Source organism: Artemia franciscana, chromosome 20 (assembly GCF_032884065.1).
Source record: "Artemia franciscana chromosome 20, ASM3288406v1, whole genome shotgun sequence".
Taxonomy (NCBI): domain Eukaryota; kingdom Metazoa; phylum Arthropoda; class Branchiopoda; order Anostraca; family Artemiidae; genus Artemia; species Artemia franciscana.
The window spans coordinates 17,322,670-17,347,601 of NC_088882.1; the positions used below are offsets into that span (position 1 = coordinate 17,322,670).

General features: G+C 36.7%; 1 long non-coding RNA gene across 1 annotated transcript in view; it reads left to right on the top strand.

Annotated features, from left to right (window-relative positions):
* The first annotated feature begins 11,272 nt into the window (after positions 1-11,272).
* The window catches only part of LOC136039821 (uncharacterized), a 66,314-nt gene continuing 52,654 nt past the window's right edge, over positions 11,273-24,932 (top strand). The window contains exons 1-2 of the long non-coding RNA XR_010620562.1: positions 11,273-11,378; positions 17,951-18,052. This is a non-coding gene — a long non-coding RNA (uncharacterized LOC136039821). The remainder of the gene's footprint in view (positions 11,379-17,950; positions 18,053-24,932) is intronic.

A 24,932-nucleotide genomic window follows, 5' to 3' on the forward strand; every position in this document is an offset into this window, starting at 1 on the left:
TAACCTTTCTCTCATTATAGCGCTTGAAAGAGGGATTGAAGTGATTTAGAATACTTTTAATCATTCCAGCCCAAAAGACAGAGAGATTTGAGAAAGATGAAAAGAGAGTAATAATTTTTGTCCCTGCAATCGGCTTGAAAAAGACAAGTTTCTTAAATTTCTTGGTCAGGAGGATTTATATGCAGTAAACAAATTTGAAATTAGTTTTGATTTTATCGTTTCATGATGCCTGAAACTGGCTTGATAATTTTAAGGCGAGTCCTAAGGAGCTTAGTCCAAAAAGGAGCTAAGGAGCTTTGATTCCTAAAAAGTATGTATAATATTTACTTTCGAAGGATGAATTTATCTTTACTTCCCAGTTATATTTATCTAAATCATGAGAATTCTAAAGAGAATTATATAAATTTGGATGTATTTCGGTGCAGGTACCAAAGGCCCTTGTTCCCATGCCCTAAGGGAAGAGGTTCAGGCCCACGTGATTCCCCCAGTATAATTAAAAAAACTGAACGCAATTGTACTCACAGCTCCAAATTCACCCCAGCTACAAATTTTTATAACGTCAATGTATTCAAAAAGCAATTTATGGCCATTGTTTCCCTCACATTTTTTGAGAAAGAAATAACAGTATTATTTTTCATTTTGAAAGATTTGATAAATTAAGGCAGAGAATAGTTTTCGGAAAATGAGATTTGGAGAAGTCAGCCTCGCAATTAGAGGGGCCTAACTTCCTTACTTCACTCCCCTCACACTAACGCGTCAATATGTTTCCTAATAATGGTAACCTGGCGACAGGATGAGAATTTACATCTTTTTCAAACAGCTTAAACTAGCTCATTAAGTTTTATCAATAATTTTTCCAGACCTACAATTTGATTTCAATATTTAATTATGTGTCAATTACTAGTTGCTCAATGGAGATTTCAATTGGACCAATCAGTCCATATAAATACAGTGGAATTCTTAGCTAACATTAAGCCTGCTGGCAAAGATCTTTTTCTTCCATTTAAAATTAGAACGGAGAAAACATGTTTTCGCCAAGGGGTATGTTTTGTCTAGGACATAGTCAAGAGGCATGGGCTGTATAATACCCCCCCCAAACTATTGGGGAGGGTAATTGCCCCCCTTGACCCTCTCCTAAGCGACGCCCCTGACTCTAGGCATAGATATTGATTAAATATGAACGATTTTAGCTCATTTATTAAACTATTCCATTGATGCAAAATTATTTCTCCAAGGAATCAAGAGCTGAAATCTAACGTTGTGCAATATCCGCAAGAAAGCCTGTACCGCGCAGTGACAACTTGTTCGCGGCGTAAAAAATTAAAATGAGCTAGACTCTCAGCCGGGCATACCGTTTTTGCAGTTGTATTTAGTTTGTAAATAAAAAGAACCAGAACCCGGGAACGGAAATGGGTCTTTGAAATTGGAAATTGGAATAGGGCCTAAGGACCAACGACCGTGTGGCAAGGGCCATTAATTATGAAATTTTTTTCATTGTTTACACATAGTTACTATAGTGGGAAAGGGGTTAATAATTATTCCTAGTTGTCCAATTATCTGCAAACTTTCGAATATCATTTTCTTGGCTAATAAAACTAAACTTTTTGTCGGGATTAGTGAGACGGAAGTTTTTAGGGGTACAGGAAACAGACCAAAACCCTTTTTATTCATTATTAGTTGTATTTCAAATGAACTCTTATGATTCATTCGCTAGACTAAGATTTCCAAAGTTTTCCAATAGCATACTCTGAACACGACACGCTTTTCGAGTAAAATTAAAAGGGGCTATGACTATGACGCTGTTTATTTCTCCAATCCTTGCGTAAATAATGTTTTACACTACAAGATACAATTCTACTTATCATGTATGCATGGTTAAGTAATAAAATAGAGCGAAATTTGCAATGGTCTGCCAGCTTGTCAAAATGGTGTATATTGGCATTTAAGCTGAAACTTTCAGGGAATGTTGAGGTTGGGTTTGGGACGCAAGTAGAGTGACTTTTCGTGACTATTGGTTCTGAGGAAAGTTAAACTGAAAGACACTAGCTGCATCCATGTTATCAAATGTCATACCTGCAATGTCTCAGGAACGGAAATTAATGGCTTAAGATATCCAGTTGAAATTTTGATGAAGTATTTGAAGAGGAGGAGGTCAAGTAGATTTTAGTTTTGACTTGGTGAAACCAAGGGAAGCTTATCAAGGGCGATTTTGGAAGAAATATACGTTTATTCTGATTCTTAGGGTGAAAACTTGTGATTCTTCTTTCTTTTTTTTTTTCGCTGATCTGCTAAAAAGCACCAGATTACTAAGACACGTCAATTAAAAACGCAAAACCAAGGGAACCTTCATCAGGAAACAAATTGGTCGCATTGATTCTTGGCAACCCATTTTCATTTCTATTTTTCAACAATAAAACTTAACGCTTTTTAACAAATAACCTAATAATATGTTTTTATATATATAAACAAGTAGATTTTTTCAATAACAACTTTATATAAACAAGTAGTTTATGTAAACAAACAAGTAAAAGTTTTTCAATTGAAAACAAGGAGGAACACTAAAATTTAAGACGAACTGAAATTATTACGCATAGGAGGGTGGTCGCTCCCTCGTCAATACCTCGCTCTTTACGCTAAAGTTTGAATTTTATCCCAATTCTTTAAGAATGACTCCTGTAGCGCAAAACCCGCTTAATTAGAATAAATATACTTACTAATTTCTGTTCAGTTAAAGTTTTTAGGTTGCTCCTTGCTTTCAGTTAAAAAAAAAACTATGTTTTTTATTTAATTTCTGATCGTTTTATTAGATAATGCTGGAAAATCCTGCTCCCTTCCATTGAAAATTTCCTTCCCCATGAAAAGTTCAATCATGGAAAGATCCTCCCATGTATTCCCCTCCCCCCCCCGAAGCCTCTACCAGAAAATCCCCCTGGAAACGTCTATATACTTCCCAATAACCAATAATACTACTACTACTACTAATAGCTCACTGCAGCACCAAGCCGCCTGAGGCCAACAGAGCTACGCACGCTCCTCCTCCAACCTAATCTATTTAAAGCCTCCCTCTTTAAACCCTCCCAGGAAGTTCCCATTTCCTTTAAATCTTTATTTATGACATCCTCCCAACCCAGACAAGGACGACCTGCTTTCCGTGTAGCCCCAGACGGTTGGCCAAAAAGTACAATCTTCGGTAATCTGTCATCCTTCATCCGTAGAACGTGGCCTAGCCATCTCAACCTTTCTTTCATTATAGCCCCAGAAAGCGGGATTGAACCACACTTTTCGTACAACCTACTGTTTGAAATACGGTCAGTCAGCCGGGTACCCAGAACAATCCGTAGGCAATTTCTCTGGAAAACATCTAGTAAATTTTCATCTGCTTTTCGGAGTGCCCATGCTTCAGAGCCATATTTGACCACTGTCATCACTGTAGCTTCCAATATTCTAATCTTGGTTTGTAGGCTTATTTTTCTATTCTTTCAAACTTTTTTTAACTGTGAAAAACACCCTGAGCTTTAGCTATTCTACTTTTAACATCTTCACTGCTCCCACCATCTTTACTAATAATACTACCAAGGTAACTGAAGCTCCCAACCTGATCAATCTTTTCGTTACCTAATGTCACCTGTTCATCTTCACTTATTCCTAGCCTTAGTGACTTAGTCTTCTTAACATTAATTTTCAAGCCTATTTTAGCACCCTGAACTCGTAAAACCTCTAAAAATTCATTCATTTTGCTCACACTTTCATCTAATATGCTTAAATAATCAGCATAATCTAAGTCCAGGAGCGTTCTTCCTCCCCATTTGATTCCATGGTCTCCAATTGCATTTCCTGTGCTCCTTAAGACGAAGTCCATCAAAATGATCCATATAAAGGGGGATAAAACACAACCCAGCTTAACTGCTGATTTAATACAAAACCAGTTGCTAACCTCATTTCCTACCTTAACCGCAGCAGTATTATTCTCGTACATAGCGCAGATCACTTTAATGTATTTTTCTGGTATACCATATAACGATAAGACCTTTGTTAACGCTGTTCTATCAACAGAATCGAAAGCTTGCTCATAATCGATAAAACTAAGGACCAAAGGTGTTTGACAACGAAGGGACTTCTCAATTATTAACCTAAGAGTGAAAACATGGTCGACACATCCTCTACCTTTTCTAAAACCGCATTGTTCTTCCCTTAAAACTTTGTCTACAGCATGTCTCAGTCTAAAAAGTATCATATTACTCAGTAATTTGCTACCTACAGAGACCAGACTAATGCCTCGATAATTACGACACTCACTCTTGTCACCTTTCTTATACAGTGGTTTAATTAAGGTTTTCCTAAAATCATTGGGTACTTCCCCTTTTTCAAAAATCATGTTCATAATCTTCAGTAGCTTATTCCTAACCTCAGAGACCCCATATTTAAGGAACTCATTAATCATACTATCAGCACCTGGGGCCTTATTATTTTTTAATCCTTCTAGTACTGTCTAGTACTGTCTAGCTAACAATGGGCAACGTTCAAAACTATCAGCCCTTCCCCGGCTACTGGGGGGGGGATTAAGTCATCCTCAAAGACATAGTTATTATATTTTTGACTATGATGGACAACAATCTATCTTAAAATTTCGATTGCGTGACTTTGGAGAAAATAACCTTGAGAGGGGGGCTAAATGCCCTCAAATAATTTTGATCACTTAAAAAGGGCACTAGAACCTTTGATTTCCGATCAAAGAGCCCTCTACTGATCATCTACGATCAATGGTTTGATATATTCAACCGTGGGAAAAAAAAACAACACACAAATAAACACGCATTTGCGATCTTTCTTCTGGCAAAAATGCAAAATTCAATATTTTTATACATAGGAGCTTGAACCCTCTACTTAGGGTTCTCAAGTATGCTGACTATGATGGAGTGTTTTCCATTAAAATTTCATAGTGTTTTTGAGGGTGTTTCTTCCTTTTTAAAAAATTGGGCAAATTTTCTCGGGCTCGTAGCTTTTGATGGGTACCATTCAAACTGATGAACTTTACATAATTTGAATGAGCATCAAAATTCGACTCTATAGATGTATCTGTTTTTATTAAGATTCTGTTAGAGTTTCGGTTATTATTGACCGGCATAGCGCCTTACCTACAGTTCGTTATCACGATAATAGACGTTTATTTACCACGATAATTACCACGAACTTACAGCTCGTTATCCCTTTAATAGGTCTCTTTACTTCTAAGTGCCATGTCAAGGTGTCTCTAGGTAAAAGTCTTTGTCCACGGAAGTTTTCGTTAATGGAAAAGCAGTGTGGTCAAAGAAATTATTTACGTCTATGCTCAAGGTCACAACGGCATATGATAGTTGACTTCAGATAGTTCGCTTTAGTGATCTTGTTCAATAGGGTGATTTTTTCCTTTTTCTGTTGCTGTTATTGCTGATGTTTTGACACAGAAAATAAAACAAACTGCTCCGAGTAAAATTGTTTTCATTGAAATGCAAATTATACCCAAGCTGTTTAGAAGTTTTTAAAGAAAGGGAGGGGGCAGGTAGTAATAGTCTTGTTTTTAAATATTGTTTAGCCATGAGATATCATTTTTTGTTGCGGTGTTACTGATGTTGTAAAAATGAAAACACAATGCTAAAACTAAAAGTCATTATTGGACAACATAAAAGATACTCTGGCCTTTAAGATCCCTAGTTGAAGTTAGCCCCACTGCTTTTTGTGGTAATTGCTGTTCTTTCTAGGTTTGATTTAGTTATTCATTGCAATTCTTGTTTGTTTTGAGTCTCATTTATTTATTGACAGTAATATCTATTAGGTTTAAGATTAAATTGTTATATGACTTTATTTTTACTCGGTCTTCAGTTTAGTATATTTCTTTACTTTTCTTTGAAAAACTTTATTTTAATAGATTTTTTTTCCCTTTAATAGATCCGTTTAATAAATCTCTTTACTTCTAAGTGCGATGTCAAGGTGTCTCTAGGTAAAAGACTTTGTCCATGGAAAATCGACTGGCTATTACAATATTTTAGCTCGTTTTGCTTATTCGTTTTGCTTCAACGTTTTGCTTATTCGTGGCACAAAATATGAGCAATCAGCACATAGCTGGGCCTAGATTTTCTGAGAAACTTTAAAAAGGACACAGACATTGACACAGCTAGGGATTTATGCCGGGGAGGGGGTCAGACTGGGGCAGCTGATCAGCTAACCAAGTTTCACTGCGTAGTCTCAATTTTTAGCATCCAATTTAAGGTTTTTCGATTTTTAGTGAAATTGACAAACTTCGGAAGTTATCAAGCAATTTAAAGAGAAGATTCATAAGTGACACTTCGTTATAATTATGTTTCTCCTTATCTTCACACAAAGTATAATGTCTCTCTAAACTCTCCAGCAGAGTTAAAACAGACAGCAGCTTAATTTATAATAAAATAATTATTCTTGAAAAAAATGATTTTTTTCCGAAAATTGTTTAATATAATTTATGACACTTATTGACTAATGAAGTGATAAATTCCCTATACATCGCTCTCTAGGACACTATTAACAATTTGACAACTAAAAATAGCATTATTAGTTATATTTAGGTCACACCAATTACTTTCGCAAAATGCACAAAAAAACTGAGGGGGAAAAATCATCATTTTCGTATCATTAAAATTTTTCAAGTGTATCTCCATTTTTGATTTTTTTTTTCTTTTTCTGAACCGGTTTAAGATTTCCTAAGGATTAATAGAGTTTTCGATTTTTCTTTTCTTTTCAATATGTAAGAAGAACATGTTTGCTAAACCATTCTGATGCACAGTTGTTCTCAACTAGGTTTTTATTCGCTTTATTGCATAGAAGTTGGCAACGGGCAGAGGTTACTAGGAACACCAATGTTACTTCAAGCATTTATACACGTTAGGGCAGAAATCATTCCTGATAGGTTTTCTCAAATTTTCATACTTATTTCACAGTTTTTATGGCACTTGGTATTAACCAAGTGACACATAGCAATCGCAAATTCTGTCGGTCTGTCAGTCTGTAGGTCCCAGTTTTGCTACTTTAGGCACTTCCAGGTAAGCTAGGACGATGAAATTTGGCAGGCGTATCAGGGACCCGACCAGATTAAGTGGATGGATCGGGATGAAAATTGGTGGGAAAAATAAGCACAAGTCCTAGATACATTATTGACATAACCGGAACGGATCCGCTCTCTTTGGGATAGTTGGGGGGGGGTAATTCTGAAAAATTAGAAAACTGAAGTATTTTTAACTCACGAACGGATGATCGGACCTCAATGAAATTTGATATTTAGAAGGATATCGCGTCTCAAAGCTCTTACTTTAAGTCCCGAACCGATCTGGTGACATTGAGGGGAGTTTGGGGTGGGAGAACCTAAAATCACGGAAAACGCTTAGATTGGAGGGATCGGGATGAAACTTGGTGGGAAAAATAAGCAGAAGTCTTAGATACGTGATTTACATAATTGGAACGGATCCGCTTTATTGGAGAGGGAGTTAATTCTAAAAAATTAGAAAAAATTACGTATTTTTAACTTACGAAGGACTGATCAGATCTTCCTGAAACTTCATATTTAGAAGGACCTCGTGACTGAGATCTCTTATTTTAAATCTCAACCGGATCCAGCGTAATTTGGGGGGGGGGCAGTTGAGGGGAACCGGAAATCTTTTAAAATACTTAAGCGGTGAGATCAGGATGAAACTGGATGGGAAGAATAAAAACTTGTCTAAGACACGTGACTGACATAATCGGACCGAATCTGCTCTCTTTGGTGGAGTTGGGGGGGGGGTAATTTTGAAAATTGAGGTATTTGTAACTTACGAAAGGGTGACCAGATCTTAATGAAATTTGATATTTAGAAGGGTCTTGCGCTTTAAAGCTCTAATTTTAAATTCTGACCAGATCCTGTGTCATTGGGGGGAAGGTTGGAGGGGGAAACCAGAATTCTTGGAAAACGTGAAAATTGGGGTATTTTTATTTTACGAATAGGTGATCGGATCTTAATGAAATTTGATATTTAGAAGGAATTCATGTCTCAGAGCTCTTATTTCAAATCCCGACTAGATCTTTTGACATTGGGGAGAGTTGGAGGGGAAAATCTGGAAAACACTTGGAGTGAAGGAATCGGGATGAAGCTTGGTGGATAGAATAAGCAAATGTCCCTAATACGTGATTGACGGAACCGTACTGGATTCGCTCTCTTTGGGGGAGTTAGGGGGAGGGTTCAGTGATTTGGCGAGTTTGGTGCTTCTGGACGTGCTAGGACGATGAAAATTGGTAGGCGTGTCAGGGAGCTGCACAAATTGACTTGATAAAGTCGTTTTCCCAGATTCGACCATCTGGGGGGCTAAAGGGAGAGGAAAAATTAGAAAAAAATATGTATTTATAACATACGAGTAGGTGATCGGATCTTAATGAATTTTGATATTTAGAAGGACATCGTGACTCAGAGCTCTTATTTTAAATCCTGACCGGCATTAAGCCTCTTATTTTCCTTTTAAATCAATCTATTGATTCATAGAATTTTGCTAGAGCTCATACCATATGATCTCTTGGCTCTTAGCTCTTCTTGCCTCGTCACAAGTGTCATATGAGCTCTTAGCTCTTGTTAATTTGAAGTTGGTTTTTTTTTTTCGTTGTCCCAGCTTCGGCATGCAGTGCAGAAAAAAGTTATGTATAAAATGTGATGCATTGTCCACGATTTGCCACTTTTTCAGTATCAGGAGAACATTGAGGTTACAGGTATTTTGAAAAACGAGCCGATAGCTTTGAAATGCTACATGTTTAACTGTGAAAATGGCCCTTGTATCAAAACCTGGCCCATTTAAAACTAAACATCAATTGTATATGATTGTTAGTGTAACAACTGCCATTGGTTACGACTTCCAAAACAGAGAGGCAACTGAAGATCATAAGGGCTAGAGATGGTAACTACAGCGGTATGATAAGAAAACCTCTTAATCATAGTTAGATTTGAATCAATCTCAGGTCAATAAGCGAAACTTACGATTCGACTTAGTGGACATCATTCACCCAGAGGCACAAAATAAATGATAGGTTTTTTTCTGGCCCATCCTTTTCATCCAAATATTATTGACAAAAATTAAAATATTACTCCCCGTCCCGTGCATCTCTGTTGTCCTACATTTATAATGAGGAGTTTGAAAATTATTTTCCACCATACTTCTACTCAAACGAGTGAAATGAAAGACTCCAACAGAGTCATGCAATGGCCAGTAAATTCGGCAGATTTAGCTATGTGAAAAAGGCCCAGCCATTGATCTACCGCAGTACGTCACCTGAACTGCTTGCTATTGGACTTGTAGCGGACTCAAACCGACCAACTACAGAAATATAACATATATGGAACAAAATATAACATATATAACATATTATTTACGCTAAAGTTTTAAAACTTTACGCTAAAGTTTTTTTACTGTTTTAAAAAGTAGAGTTAAGAGAAAGAGTCAAACTTTAGCGTGAAGAGCGAGGCGTTGAGGAGGAAAATCCCCTTTCATATACGGAGTAATTTCTGTTCATTTTAATGTCGCTACTTACTTTCATTGAAAACAAAAACTTGTATTTTATTTTATTTACTTAAGCGAAAGGGCAGGTATTGAAAGGGTTCTAGCCGTTCACTACCCAGCATTTATCCCCCGGAAAATTCCCCTTCCCATAGAAAATTCCCCGGAAACGCCCCCCACCCTGTAGAAAATACCCCCGAAAAATACACCCACCGGAAAAGCCCTCACCCCAGAAGAAAATACACCTGCGGAAAATACCTCTCCCCTCCAGAAAATAAAACCCTGGAAAATACATCCCGCAGAAAATACCCTCACCCCCACGAAAAATATCCCCGGAAAATTACCCCCCCCCCTCCCGCGGAAAACCCTACCAGGAAAATTGACCCCCAGTAGTTACCGCCCACCCCTGGAAAATACCCCACACAAACACGGGCAAATAGGGCTTTATAGATTTGAGAATTTTATGTCTTTTTGGGTTTTTTTCGTAGGGAGAACAAATTTTGATACTTAAGTGTTATACGCCACTCACTCAAGTTTACGCTATGTAAAACTCGAGAACAAACCTGTTTCTTTGTCAGTTTCTTTCAGGTTAGTGCAAAACAAGAAAAACATGAGTGACAAAATAGATGGGAAATATATATAGTTTGGGCTATTTATTTGCATATAAGGGGGAGGGGGTAAAGTATTTGGACAGTTTGAAGTCAGAAAACAATTTTTACTTAATAATGTGCAGAATAATCGTACGTAACACATTTTACATGCAAAACCGCTATGCTTACCCCCTCCCCCCTAATGTGCAAATATATAGCCAAAACTTATTTCTAAAGTACCGAAGAAACTAACGAAAAAACCGGCCTGTTCTCGAGTTAAACACATGGTAAACTTGAGTGAGTGGCGTATAATACACGAGTGCCGAAATGTTTCATGGAGAGAGGGAGGAATTTTTCATGGAGAAAAATTATTACGTACATGAGAGGAGTTGTCCCTTCCAAAAGATCTGGCTCTTTACGCTAAAGTTTTGACTTTGTGTCCTAATTCCTTAAGAATGATTACTGAAACACAATGGCCGTTTAATTAGAACAATAAGCTTTGTTCTATAATCAATAAGCTAAAATTCTAAAAAAAAAAAACTTTAGCGTAAAAAGCGAGGTCTTGATTTATTTCTGCTCATCTTTAGTTTAATGAGGCTCTTTACTTTTTCTTTAGAAAAGTTGTTCCGTATATTTCCATTAACAAATACTATCTGTAAATAATTAAATAAAAAAAAAACAAGATTTTCAACGGAAAGTAAGGAGCGACATCAAACCTTAAAACAAACAGAAATTATTGCGTGTATGAAAGGGGTTGCCTTCTCCTCAAGACCTTGCTCTTTAAGCTAAAGTTTTCTTTTATAGAATTTTAAAACAAAGCTTATTGTTTTAATTAAATGTCTATTGTGTTTCAGGGACCGTTCTTAAAAAACTAGGACGAGAAGTCAAAACTTTAGCGCAAAGAGCAAAGTCTTGTGGAAGGGGCAACTCCTTTCATATACTTAATAACTTCAGTTCGTTTAAAGTTTTTATGTTGTTTCTTACTTTCAGTTGGAAAAACTTTTGTTTTTAATTTATTTCCTGATCGTTCTTAAATAATACCGGGAAATCTGGCTCTCTCTCCATGAAAAATTCCGGTACTTGTGTATTATACGCCAGTCACTAAATTTACGATGTGTAAAACTCGAGAACAAACCAGTTTCTTCGTTAATTTCTTTGTCACTTTAGAAACAAGTTTGTGCTATATATATATTGTACATTTGGGAGAGGGGGGATAAAGCATAGCGGTTCTTCGTGTTAAATGTGCAATTAATCTACATATTATGAAGTAAGAGTTGTTTTCTGAATTCAAATTATCCAAATACTTTACCCCCCCCCCCCGTCTTATGTGAAAATATACAGCCCGAATTAATGTTTCGCATCTATTCTTTCACTTGTCTTTGTCTTGTCTGGTGCTAAGCTGAAAGAAACTAACGAAGAAAACGGTTAGTTCGCGAGTTTTACGCAGCGTAAACTTGAGTGAGTGGCGTATGATGCACAAGTACCAAAATTTCTTCCCCCTTTGGAAAAAGACTCAAATAAAAGTCTCGAATTTGGAAAGCCTTATTTTCTACCAGGAGTATTTTCCCCAGGTGGTATTTTCGGCGTAAAGATACTTTACACGTTTTTTTTTTCCAGGGAGAGGAGGGTATTTTCCGGGGGTATTTTCCTTGGAGTCATTTTCCTCAGGGTAAATTTACGGGGGAGGGTATTTTTTCAGGGGGTATTTTCCGGGGGGGTGTTTTCTGGGGGTAAACGCCGTGCATCACTGAAAAATAGTTAACCCAACGTTAACAAAATTTATCATTGTTAGGTTAGGTTAATGCGTAAAAATTCGTTTTTTTTCAAACAAGGACATAAAAAAAAAGTTTTTTTGACTTTAGATGATCTTCGTTCCATCAAGCAGAAAAATTTTTGAAGAATTGCTATTTGTCGTGATTTATACTCATATACTTCTGTCAATAAAACAGTTTAGGTTGTACGAAAAAAATATGGAGTATATTTCATTTCTACCCAAAGAAAAAATCGCACGCTTCGCCATGGGTATTCAGAGCTGCACACAATGCTTAAAAAATTATTAGAAAGCTTATATACCCAAGAATTGCTCAAACATTTATCAGCAGCAGCACACACCTGGTCATCCTGACAATCCCTTGGCAGCCCTTCATCCACAGCGCAAAATATACTACCCCAGGAAACAAAACTTATCTCCAATTTTCGTTAAATTGGAGTTAATACTGGAGTTGAAATTGGAGTTAATTTTCAATATTGGGATTATTCTAAGGTGGGCAAAAGGTTTTGTAGCGTGTCTCCCGCTAGTTACGCCCATGAGCACGGAATATGGAAAACCAAATGTCTGTCTTTCATTCTGTCGCTCTAGTAATTTATAGATAAATTATTGTGCCTCTCGCCGTGAAGGGACTGCCAACTGCAAGAGCTGAAGAACCAAGTAAGCGGAGTAATGGCTAAGGAAAGAGCCAGCGAAGCCGGAGAGGCCTCTCAGACCTTAAAGGTTCCATTAGGGCCCTTTCATAAGTATTTCTGTTGGGATAGGCTCATCTATACCTAAGACGTGGAATAAAATGTTGCATGGAGATAAGTTTGAGACACAAGAAATTGAAGCTTTACTAAAAAACCCGTAAGGAACTAGATTTTTTTTTCGGTAGCTCTCATATTGTGTGATTTTTGAATGACAGTACCACTATCAATTAGATTTTTTTTTTACCTAAATTATTGTGCAAAAGACAAGCTTTATTTGTTCCTAATTACCCTTCAGAGGGAAGCTCTTCATCTTTTCCCATTTAGCGTAAAATTAGGATTTTACGGGCAGAGTTATATTCGAGCACTTTCTAGTGTCATTAAATGATCCCTTTCCAAGGATTTAATCGAAGGGCAATTTTCAGATGCAAAGATCCGTGCTTTCAAAACTAAAAGCTTATCAATCTATGCAATTCATGTATGCTCTCTAAGCAACATGATAAATTGGTAAAAGGAAGAAGCGCGATTGAAGTCCATATTGAATTTTGGTTAAGTAATTTCCTTGCTTTCAGTAAATGAGACTTCTTTGACAACTTTAAATATTAAAACCTATGGGTTTCCCCTATTCTGTTTAAAAATATTTTTTGAACAAGTAGAAATGCGATTTTAGTGACTTTACAGAAGAAAATGTAAACTTCATATTTTCCTCAACAGTTTTTTTTTCTCTCTTTTAAGAGGTTTCATTTCATAGATCAGTTGAAATATTCAGGCTACTAAAGAAGCCTATAGACTTTTCTTCTCTTAGAATATCAACATCTTGTTAATTTTTTTTTGCCAATAAATATTTGAATATAAACAACAATAAACATGAAATAATAATACAACTGTTTGTGCTTATGTCCAATAAATATGTTTAAAGAGATGTAATTGAAACTCTGAACAGTATACTCACCAAAAATCTATACTTTTATGCACATTTCAAATGTTTAATATTTAGTAAGATTAAGGATACCTATCAAAAGTACAAGGCGCAGAAAAATATGTGCAATTATTGAACAAGGGGGTGTCTCTTGGAAAATCTTTGAGGACATTAGCCTAACAAACGCTCCCTAAGAGCTCGGTCGAAATATGACTAATAATTAACAAAAAAGATTTGACCCATTTGTGGCCCCCTACTCCCAACGAAATGTACGATTTCATTGGCCCTGGTAATGATCTATGAAGATTTCGGACTATTTAGACAACCAAGATCAAACCTCTCTCTCCTTTTCCATTATAAAAAAAGACGTGTAAACAATGCAAAACTTGCATAATTTGCAGCATCACAGGAGCGGTCAAATTTTAGCTTAGATTGCAAAAACGTTGTTTTGTTTGAATTGGATACAAAAATTATATAGCCCCTTCCTCCAGCACTAAATCTGAATATTCCAAGCCCCACTTTACCCTTCCTTATACCCAACTCCATCTTCCAACTCGTCCCCTTGATATTACAGACAGGTTTTTTATTGACCTGGATATGCATAGTGTCTTTGGATTTACCTCTTCTCCCTCTCCAGTACTCCTTTGAAGTTCCAACTCAATGTCTTAAGTCATTCCCGAGACTTCGTCAACAATTCGAAAAATCTGCATATAAAATTACACAGGAAACATAGATAAGTATAAAATACCAAGTGTAATGTATCGTTTTTATATCTATTACACACGCAACATAACTAAGCATAAAATGCAAAGTGTAATGAGTCTATACACACAAGGCGGTTTAAGCTTTTCATAATGCCTAGGGGACAAATGAATAAGCTAAACGATACAATGTGGCGGCCAATCGGAGCAGCTAAGGTAAAGGGTATTAAAAAATGTCTGAAGTGATAATAATGAAAATGAAGAACAAAGAAATATACAATTAAAATACTTGTGTCAACGACAACTACATCGAGTCATAACAAAAGGGAAGAACAAAGGAATATCTAGTTAGAAGATAAAAGGCAGCAAGAATTAAAACGAGTCAAAATAAAAGTGAAGAGTAAAGAAATATGCGGTTGCAAGACATGCGACAACGAGGAGCCGAACGAATTAAATGAAAATGAAGAAGAACGAAATAAGTGGTTAGAAGATATGACACATCAAGAACAAAGAAAGATGTAGTGAACTTCTGGGCAGCGAGAATCACAACGTGTCAAGAAAGTAGCAAATCATTAGGACCATTTAACGTTATATGTGTTCCCAGTGGAGCCCTTCATTTTCCGTAGGAAAGAGTAGCAGCCAAAAGTGATTCATTTGGAAGTTGCTACTTACAACGAAAATCAAACACTTCGTAGTAACGAACTGTAAGTAAGGAGCGACCCAGCTCAATAGTAACCGAAACTCTAAAAGACAGAATTTTAATACCAATAGATATACCAAAAGAATTAGATTTCGATTGTTGATTTGAAATACATAAGTTGTATCAAGTGTAATCTTACCCATCAAAACTCAAGAGCCTGGGAAGATTCTTTTGATGCATCTATTGGTATCAAATTCCGTTTTTAGAAATTTTGTTACTAATGAGCCGGGTCGATCCTTATCTCCAGTTTGTTATCAAGAACTGTTTGATTCTTGTTGTAAGTAGCAACCTCCAAATGAATCACTTTTGGTTGCTACTCTTTCCTCGAGAAAATGAAGGGTTCCACCGGGAATACATATAACGTGGAAGGGTCCTAATGACTTGTCACTTGACTCGTTCTGATTCTTGCTGCCGCATATTTTATAACTGCAACTTTCTTTGTTCTTGCTCTGCCATATCTTTTAACCGCATAATTCTCTGTTCTTTACTTTCATTTTTAATTCGTTATGCTCCTCTTTCAGACATCTTTAAAATAAACTTTACCTTAGCTTCTTGGATAGGTATTCCCACATCGTATGGTTTAGCTTTTTCATTAGTCCTCTAGGCATTATGACAACTTAAAACGCCTTTTGTATATAGACTCATCACACTTGGCATTTTATGCTTAGTAATGTTCCGTGCGTCATAGATTTAAACAAGGGCCAAGAGTTCATATGGCACTTGTGACGAGGTCGGAAGAGCCAAGAGCCAAGAGTTTCTTCTCACCACGTTTCATTACGATCTCTCCACTCTAAGCGTTTTCCAAGATTTCCGGTTCCCCCTAACTTCTTCTACGCGAAGAGTCCTGGTCTAAGAAAACAAATAAATCAATTATAAATAATAAATTTTGCCCGCATCGCTCTTTAGTTAGCTTGCGCTATTGCGCTGCCTAAGATTTATTTTCGTTTTAGGTGTCATTTATTTACTTTTGGTGGTTATGGTAGTTTTACACTTGAAAAATTACTGTAGTTTTTTCTTATCTTTGGTCTAATATAACACTTTACTTTTCTTAGAATGTTTTTTTTTTTTTTTTAAAAAAGATATTTTTAATTAATCCCTTGAAAATTCCTGATGATTCTTCCGGATACAAATTGTCTATGAATAATGCTAAACCATAAAATCCCTGCATTACGAGTAACGGAGTATATCCTGTCTAATTATCCGAATATTGTCCACACGTTTCTGTGATAGGGAGCTCTGCTAAATGAAGTGCTAAGCACTTCTTTAATTTTATCCAGTCTTGCGTAAGACTAGCATGGTAAGCAAAATAATTAGATAGCCCACCATTTTCTCTCTGTTTTTCTTTAGGATGCAGAGATAAGCAGAGAAACAAGCTAAAGAAAAGATTCCTCAGGTAGCAGATAGGGGTAAAAGGGATATACCTGGTGGGAAGGGTGGCACGAAACCTCCGAAGGGTCTTGAAGCATACTAAAGCACACACACAAGGGGTCAAAATTCAGATGTAGGAGGTGGAAGGTCTGTCTGATATGCACTAGCAGCAGTCTATCGGCGTCCCGCCAGTAATAAACCTTCTCCATCAAACAAACCTTGTATATACAGGCTATTAAAAAGAGTTATCAGTAATATTTCAAAGACGCGTTAGAGTGTGAAGTTAAAACTATTAGGCATGTTGAGGGGATGTTGAACTAACCAGAAAGGCGTATTGTGAACAATGTTGCTGCTACTATTAACCCTACTACTGTTAAAACTAGTTCTACCCCCATTGCTCCTACTACTACTACTACTACTGCTATCACGACCACTAGTATTGCTAATACTAAGGGTATTAAGGTAAAACTTTCAGGGAATGGTTGAATGCGGTGCTGAACTAATTCAAAACATGGCTTGTGCATTCAAATTATCAAAAGGGCATATCAGCGATATCTCAAGAAAAGCTTAAAGCGCAAAGTTAAACTTTCAGAGCATTTTGAAGGGAATGTGGAGCTAAATCAGAACACAAAATATGTATGTAGGTTATCAAAGGAATTTATTATCATTATTCCAGTTACACCTTAGGGTGTTATGCTAAAACTCTCAGGACTACTAATATTGCTAAAATCAGTACTGCTACTATTGAACTTAATAAAAAGAGTTTAAGTTTATACAGGTTGTCAAAATGGCGCAAACAGGACATCTTAGGACTCGAATATCGTACAAAGTAAAAACTTTGAGGGAAAGCTTATATTGCTATGAGACTAAATCAAAAGGTACTAAGTGCATATCGGTTGTTAAAAAGGCGTATCAGCAATATCTCAAGAACAACTAAGGTTATTAAGTTGCAACTTTTGGAGCTGTAAATGTTAATCCAGCCAACTAATATTGCTACCATTAGTGTTAAACTAAATCAAAAGCGTTTCAGTGAATCCAGGTTGCCCATATGAGATAGATAACAATGTCACATTAATCGAACATTGTGTTAAGTTTCATTTTTTAGGGAAAGCTGAAGAGGGTGTAATTCTAAATCAAAAGTCATTATGTGTTCCCGGATTGTCAAAGGGGTGGATATTTCAGTTCCCAGGAACACCTATGGGTGTTCGTTGAAATTTTTAGAGCATGTTATGGGGGGTGTTGAACTAACTCGAAAGACATTATGTCGAATTAAGTTTGTCATAAGGATATATTTTCAATATTTTAGGAACAGATAAAGGTATTAAGTTGAAACTTTTAAAGGCACGTTCAGAGAGATGTAAAACTAAATATGAAAGTTAAAAACGTGTATCTGCAATATATCTAGAATTGCTGATGGCATTATGAGCAACTTATGACTGCAACTCCGATTACTTTGAACTGCTACTGCGGCAATTTACAACTGTGCAGGGGTGTCGTTGAACGGGTGGCAAGAGGGCAGTTGCCCCCAATAATGCGGGAAAAAACTGTAATTTATTAGGAATTGATAAATTTGCTTTTTACTTTGAGCAGATAATTTTTTTCAATTAGTCCACGCTCTTTTTCAACATAAGGAAAACAAGAAAAATAGGGATCCATTACACTTGATAATATGTTTCACATCAATGTTTTTCCAGATATACTGCCTTTGAACCCGTATTATTAAGCAGAAATATGAGCCTCGTTAATTGCAAGATGGAAAAACGTTCTGCGCTTCCTGTTGCGTGACGTTTGCTCAGGTCAGTTTTTTCCCAGATATTTAAGGTGCTTTTACTTCCTAAAAACGTTATCTTGTTTTAAAACTTCCAAAAGTGGAAATGGATACACCCTCTGCATTTGTAAATTTGATAGAAATGGAATCATTGAAGAATAAGAAGGTAGATATACAGTGAATACAATTTCCAAAATAAAAAATAATATATTTGAAAAACAAAAACAAGATCAAAAACAAGATTGTGCTTTTTATAACTATATTCATACTATAGCTAGATAGGTCAAATCAGTTGTAATTTGGTCATAAAATTTGGTAGGGGAAGCGTTTAATTCCTTTAGTTTTTATTTCCAGTATTTAATTGAAACTCAGACTCTCTTGTTTGTCATTTAAATGCCTAATGAGCGCTGATAACGCCTTATTCCTTACGTTTTGGATTCACATACTAAGCAACATATGGAAGTCTCTATGTACAATACTATGCTGACTTCTTGCTATTTTTGCTTTTCTAAATATGTCTTTTAAATCAGCTCCAAAAACAGAATTTATATAAATGTGCTTAGAAAAATGACTGAAATTTGTGGCATTTCACACAATGCCAGTTGTACCTGTAGGACATTTATCCCTGCATCACCATGCTATACAAAATGTCTGCTGAGAATAGAATAAAGTGAACTTGAAAAACTATGTATATTTTTCACTCAATTTAGAAACTTCGTTTACACGTATAAGTGGTCCCAATCGAATCTCATTTCTTATTTTATCAGTTTTATCATGCAGCACTTGGAGACCGAGCTTTGCTTTTGAAGGGAATTATAGACACAAAAACGATATCCATTGTAAACCCCCTCTGGAAATGTATACCCCCACATCCCGATTTACACAAGAAATCTTTGGCATAACTTTTATAGAATTCATTTTTTTTTAAACAAAGATCTCTAGGAGCCAATTTTCCTTTTCAATTGGTATCCTTGGCAATTTTTAATTAATTTAAGGTTTTCGCCACAATGATGCCAAGATTTATTCAGATTTTCTGGATATTCTTTGTCAAACATTGCCACACTGATAAGTTGAAAATTCTAACTTTCACTTTAATTTTTTCGAACACTTCCAATTTTAAATACGGTTACTATTTAAATATATGGAATATGTCACTATATAACGCAACACAATCTGAGGTAATACTGAAAACTATCTTGTATCTTTACTTTACACTGTATGTGATTTTTGTTCGACTTTATGTTGCCTTTGATATCAATGCTATTTATAAAACAGTTCGTGGTAACGAAGTGTAGTAAGGAGCGACCCGGCTCAATAGTTACCGAAACTCTCAAAATGCGATTCAAAAGTATCGTATTTTACGCTGATTCTAAATATATAAGTTTAAACAAGTTTAGTTTTACCCATCAAACGTTACAAGCCTGAGAAAATTTACCTTATATTAGAAAATAGAGGGAAACACCCCCTACATGTCAGAGAATGTTAACGAAAATCACATCATCAGATTACACGTATCAGAGAACCCTACTGTAGAAGTTTCAAGATCCTAGCTAAAAAAATGCGGAATTTTGTATTTTTCCCCAGAAGATGGATCATGGGTGCGTGTTTATTTGTTGCTTTTTTTTGTTTTCTTTCCCCTCAGGGATGATAGTATCGACCCATTGGTCATAGAATGTTGTCAAAGGGCTCATTCTAACGGAAATTAAAAGTTCTAGTACCCTTTTTCAGTGACCCAAAAAATTGGAGGGCACCTAGGCCCCCCCCCACGCAGAGGATTTTTAAGGGGGATTTTTTGCGTTGAGGAGGGGGTGGGTGGGTCTTGGGGAGGGGATTACGTGGGAGGATCTTTCCATGGAGGAATTTATCATGAGGGAAGATAATGTCCATGAAGGGGCGAAGGATTTTCTAACATTATTTAAAAAAAACAATGAGAAAATAAATAAAAAAAAAGTTTTTCAGCTGGAAGTAAGGAGCAGCATTAAAACCTAAAACGAGCAGAAATTATTACGTATATAAGGGGGTTCTTCTCCTCCACAATACATCGCTCTTTACGCTAAAGTATTTCTAGTAATTTCAACTATATATTCTACGCCCTTTGTGATTCAGGGGTCATTCTTAAAGAATTGGGTCAAAATTCAGACTTTTGTGCAAAGAGCGAGACATTGACGAGCGGGCAAAACCCCTCATATCTATATATATCTATATATATATATATATATATATATATATATATATATATATATATATATATATATATATATATATATATATATATATATATATATATATATATATATATATATATATATATATGAGCTCAAAAAATTGAGGATCTTTTTAAATTGTATTAAATTCCTTAAACTGTAAAAAACTGGTGATTGCACAAATATTTCAATATATTTTGACAATGGATTAAAGCAATTTGAAAACGTTAAAACAGAACACCAAATGTGTGAAGTTTAGTAGAAATTGTTGAAGTTTAGAATGCTTGCTGCTGAAAAAAAAATTGTCAAAACATCAAAAAGATATTATAAATTGCTTAAAATGTAAAAAACTGGTGATTGCACACATATTTCTATATATTTCGACAATGGATTAAAGAAAAACAGAAAACTCAACCAATTTACGTCATTAATTCGATCCAAAAATGACATTGCGTTGCCGGAGCCCAGAACACAAGAGACAAAGAGAATCCATATACAGAAGCTTGCCGAGTGCCATGACCCGGCGAAGCCGCCGGGTCCCAGCTAGTACGTAATAAAAATATACAAATACAGAAGTTCTATACGTTTTTTTGATAAGTTCAAGGTTCATTCGTAAGTTGTGAATATTTATTACTGATAAAAACGTTCGTAAAAATATAATTCTAGTCGCCTTTTTCAGTAACTAAAAACTAGAGGGCACTAGGCCTCATCCCTCACAATCAAAATCGTCCGATCAAAACTATGAGAAAGCCATTTGGCCCCAAAAAAATTAATAAGCAAATTTCAATTTAATTATTCAAAATCAAACCGTGCATTAATTCAAAAAACGTTCAGAAATTAAATAAACAACAGGTTTTTTTACTGCAAGTAAGGAGCGACATTAAAACTCAAAACGAACAGAAATTATAAAGGTTGTCCCCTCCTCAACGCCTCACTCTTTGCGCTAAAGTTTTTTATTGCTTCAAAAGGTAGAGTTGTGAGAAAGATTCTAACTTTATCGTAAAGGACGAGTCGTTTAGGAGGGGACAACCCCCTCATATACGGAATAATTTCTGTTCGTTTCAAGTTTTCATGTCGCTCCTTGCTTGCAGTTAAAAAGATTTGTTTTTTTTTCATCTATATATATATATATATATATATATATATATATATATATATATATATATATATATATATATATATATATCTATATATATAAAAATAAGTTGTCTGTGTGTGTGTGTGTGTCAAGTGACGTCATGTTTGTGTGTCGACTGGCGTCATGTTTGTCGACTGACGTCAATATAAGGATTGAGCTGTATACGTCATGAAGTTGTTTGTCGACTGACGTCATGTTTGTCAACTGATGAAATTACATACCGGGACACAAATGAGGACCGGGACACAGGGAATATAAATGAGGACCAGGAACCTCAAAGAGAAATTACAGACTGGGACACCCGGACACAAATCACGACCGGAACACAGGGAATATAAATGACGACCGGGACACAGGGACACAGGGAGACAGCTACAACGGGGACGCCGGGGGCACAGGCAGGATATATAAATGACAACCGGGACACAGGGATTGTTCTATATCTATCTATCTATCTATATATATAAAAATAAGTTGTCTGTCTGTGAGTCTGTCTGTGGATCAGGTGACGACATGTTTCTGTGTCGGCTGACGTCATGAAGTTAGTTGTCGTCATTTTTGCTATGACGGTGACGTCATTAAAGATATTTAAGACATATATGTTCACGTAGAAATCTATTAATGTTTAAGTTTAAAATGACTGATGAACTTACAATGGCAAAAGCCGATGAAGATGCTCAAAGAGTCTATGCCAAAAAACTTGCTGCTGATAGAGAAAGTCAGAAAAGAAAGCGTGCCGAGGAATCAAAAGAACAGCAAGGAAACAGGCTTGAGGCTAAAGAACGCAAAACCGCGCAGTTAGATGAAGATCCACCTGAACAGCGAGAGTCAAAACATATCAAAACTGAAAATGATAGCGATGATGATTGGGTTTGGGATTTTGACTCGGATAAGGTCATCAATGCCTACCAGATTTTAGTTAAAAAAACAAAGGTTCGGCGATATGTATTTCATAGTAAAGCTGAAAAATAAAGAAGAAAACTGAAAAAAGAAAAAATGTAAAAAACTAAAAAATACTAAAAAGAAAAAACACTCAAAGAGAAATTACAGACCGGGACACAAATGACGACCGGGACAGAGGGAATATAAATAACGACCGGGACACTCAAAGAGAAATTACAGACTGGGACACCCGGACACAAATCACGACCGGGACACAGGGAATATAAATGACGACCGGGACACAGGGACACAAATACAACGGGGACACAGGCGGGATATATAAATGACGACCGGGACGCAGGGATTGTTCGAATGGAAATTACAGACCGGGACACCGGGACACAAATGACGACCAGGACACCGGGACACAGGGAATATAAATGACGACCGGGACACTCAAAGAGAAATTACAAACTGGGACACCGGGACACAAATGACGACCGGGAGACAGGGAATATAAATGACAACCGGGACACAGGGACACATCATTAGAATAATGAGGTATAGATCTGAATACGGATTGTTTTTCCCATGGACGGATTGTTTTTCGAGAAATCGACCAGGACACAAGGAATGTTCGATTAGCAATCACCATCAACAAAGCACCGGGACACAAATGAAGATCGGCACACAGGGAATATAAATGACGACCAGGACACTCAAAGAGAAATTACAGACCGGGACACCGGAACACAAATGACGACCGGGACAAAAATGAAGACCGGGGCACCGGGACACAGGGAATATAAATGACGACCGCGACACTCATAGAGAAATTACAGACTGGGACACCGGGACACAAATGACAACCGGGACACAGGGAAACAACAACAACGGGGACGCCGGGGGGCACTGGGGGATATGTAAATGACGACGGGGACACAGGGAATGTTCGATTAGCAATCACCATCAACAAAGCTCAAGGGCAATCATTAGAATAATGAGGTATAGATCTGAATACAGATTTTTCCCATGGACAATTATATGTTGCATGTTCAAGAGTCGGTAAACCTGACAATCTATTTATTATTGGTGGGGGCACGAAGCGCCCCCACCAACTAGGCGTTGTTGTGGCACTTCACGCCACCTCAACAGCTAGTATATACATAAAAATAAGTTGTTTGTGTACTGACTTCATGTTTGTGGACTGTCAACTGACGTCACGTTTTTTTATCGACTGACGTCATGTTTGTCGACTGTATGTGATCTTAAAATGACAGAAGAACCTACAATGGCAGAAGAAACAGCCGAGGACGCTGCTCAAAGAGCTAATGCCAAAAGGCTTGCGGCTAATAGAGAAAGTAAGAAAAGAAAGCGTGCCAAGGAATCACAACAACAGCGTGAAAACAGGCTTGCTGCTAATAGAGAAAGTATGAAAAGAAAGCGTGCCGAGGAATCACAACAACAGCGTGAAAACAGGCTTGCTTCTCAATGAGAAATCACCAAAAGAAAGCGTGCCGAGGAATCAACAACCTGGACAGCGAGAGTCAAAACGTATAAAGACTGAAAATGATAGCTATGATGATTGGGTTTGGGATTTTGACTTGGATAGTCATCAACGCCTACAAGATTTTAGTTAAAAAAAACAAAGGTTCGACGATATGTATTTCATAGTGACGAAAGACAAGTCAAGGTAAAACAAACCAAAAAACTTGAAAGTGATACCTATGATACTTCTGTTCAAAACAGCAATCGAATTGATGCCTACTGAATCGCAACTATCAACGAAGTGGCAATGGTTATGGTCGGTGATTTTTATATGACGTCAAAGGCTTTGTATATGACATCATTATAAGTATATAAGAAGGCGTTTCAAAGAGAAGTTTTTATTAAACTCATCGATGCTACGATCCCCTACAATATCCTATCATTTTTCGGGATGGAGCCCACGGCTATCACTTTAATATTAAATTGATAAATCCAGCCACTAACAAAGAAATGGATAAGAAATGCAGCCCAATGAAATATTATGCCTATAGATTAATGATTCGTAATTTATTACATTTATATAATCCATCTTGGGATTAGATACAGCAGCTTTTACATCCTGGACAGTCGCAGGTTCATAGACATGACATTACGGCCGTATCTTCCGGCAAAAGTTGCTCTCCTTCATCTCCTACAGAGTTATGGGAGAAATACAAATCGCAAATGGCCGAGAATATACTCCACCGAATATGGCTAGAAAGGTCAGATATGACCTTGGACTTTACAACAGAAATTTGTAACTGCACTTTAGTTATGATTGAAGATTTGTGCTTATCTATTGCAAACAAACTTCTCAAGCATTTGGGAATGTCTTCACCTAATCGTACTGCTTCTATTTCTACATGTGTAGAATGGGATCGTGAACAAAGTTACAACACAATTGATCTATTGTCGTATGTTACAGACCGGGACACCGGGACACAAAGAATATAAATGACGACCGGGACTCTCAAAGAGAAATTACGGACCGTGACACCGGGACACAAATGAAAAGCGGTAAATGCGATCGTGACACTCAAAAAGAAATTACAAACCGAGACACCGGGACACAAATGACAACCGGGACACAGGAAATATAAATGACGACCGGGACACAGGGACATAACTATAACGGGGACATCGGAGGGGCACATGGG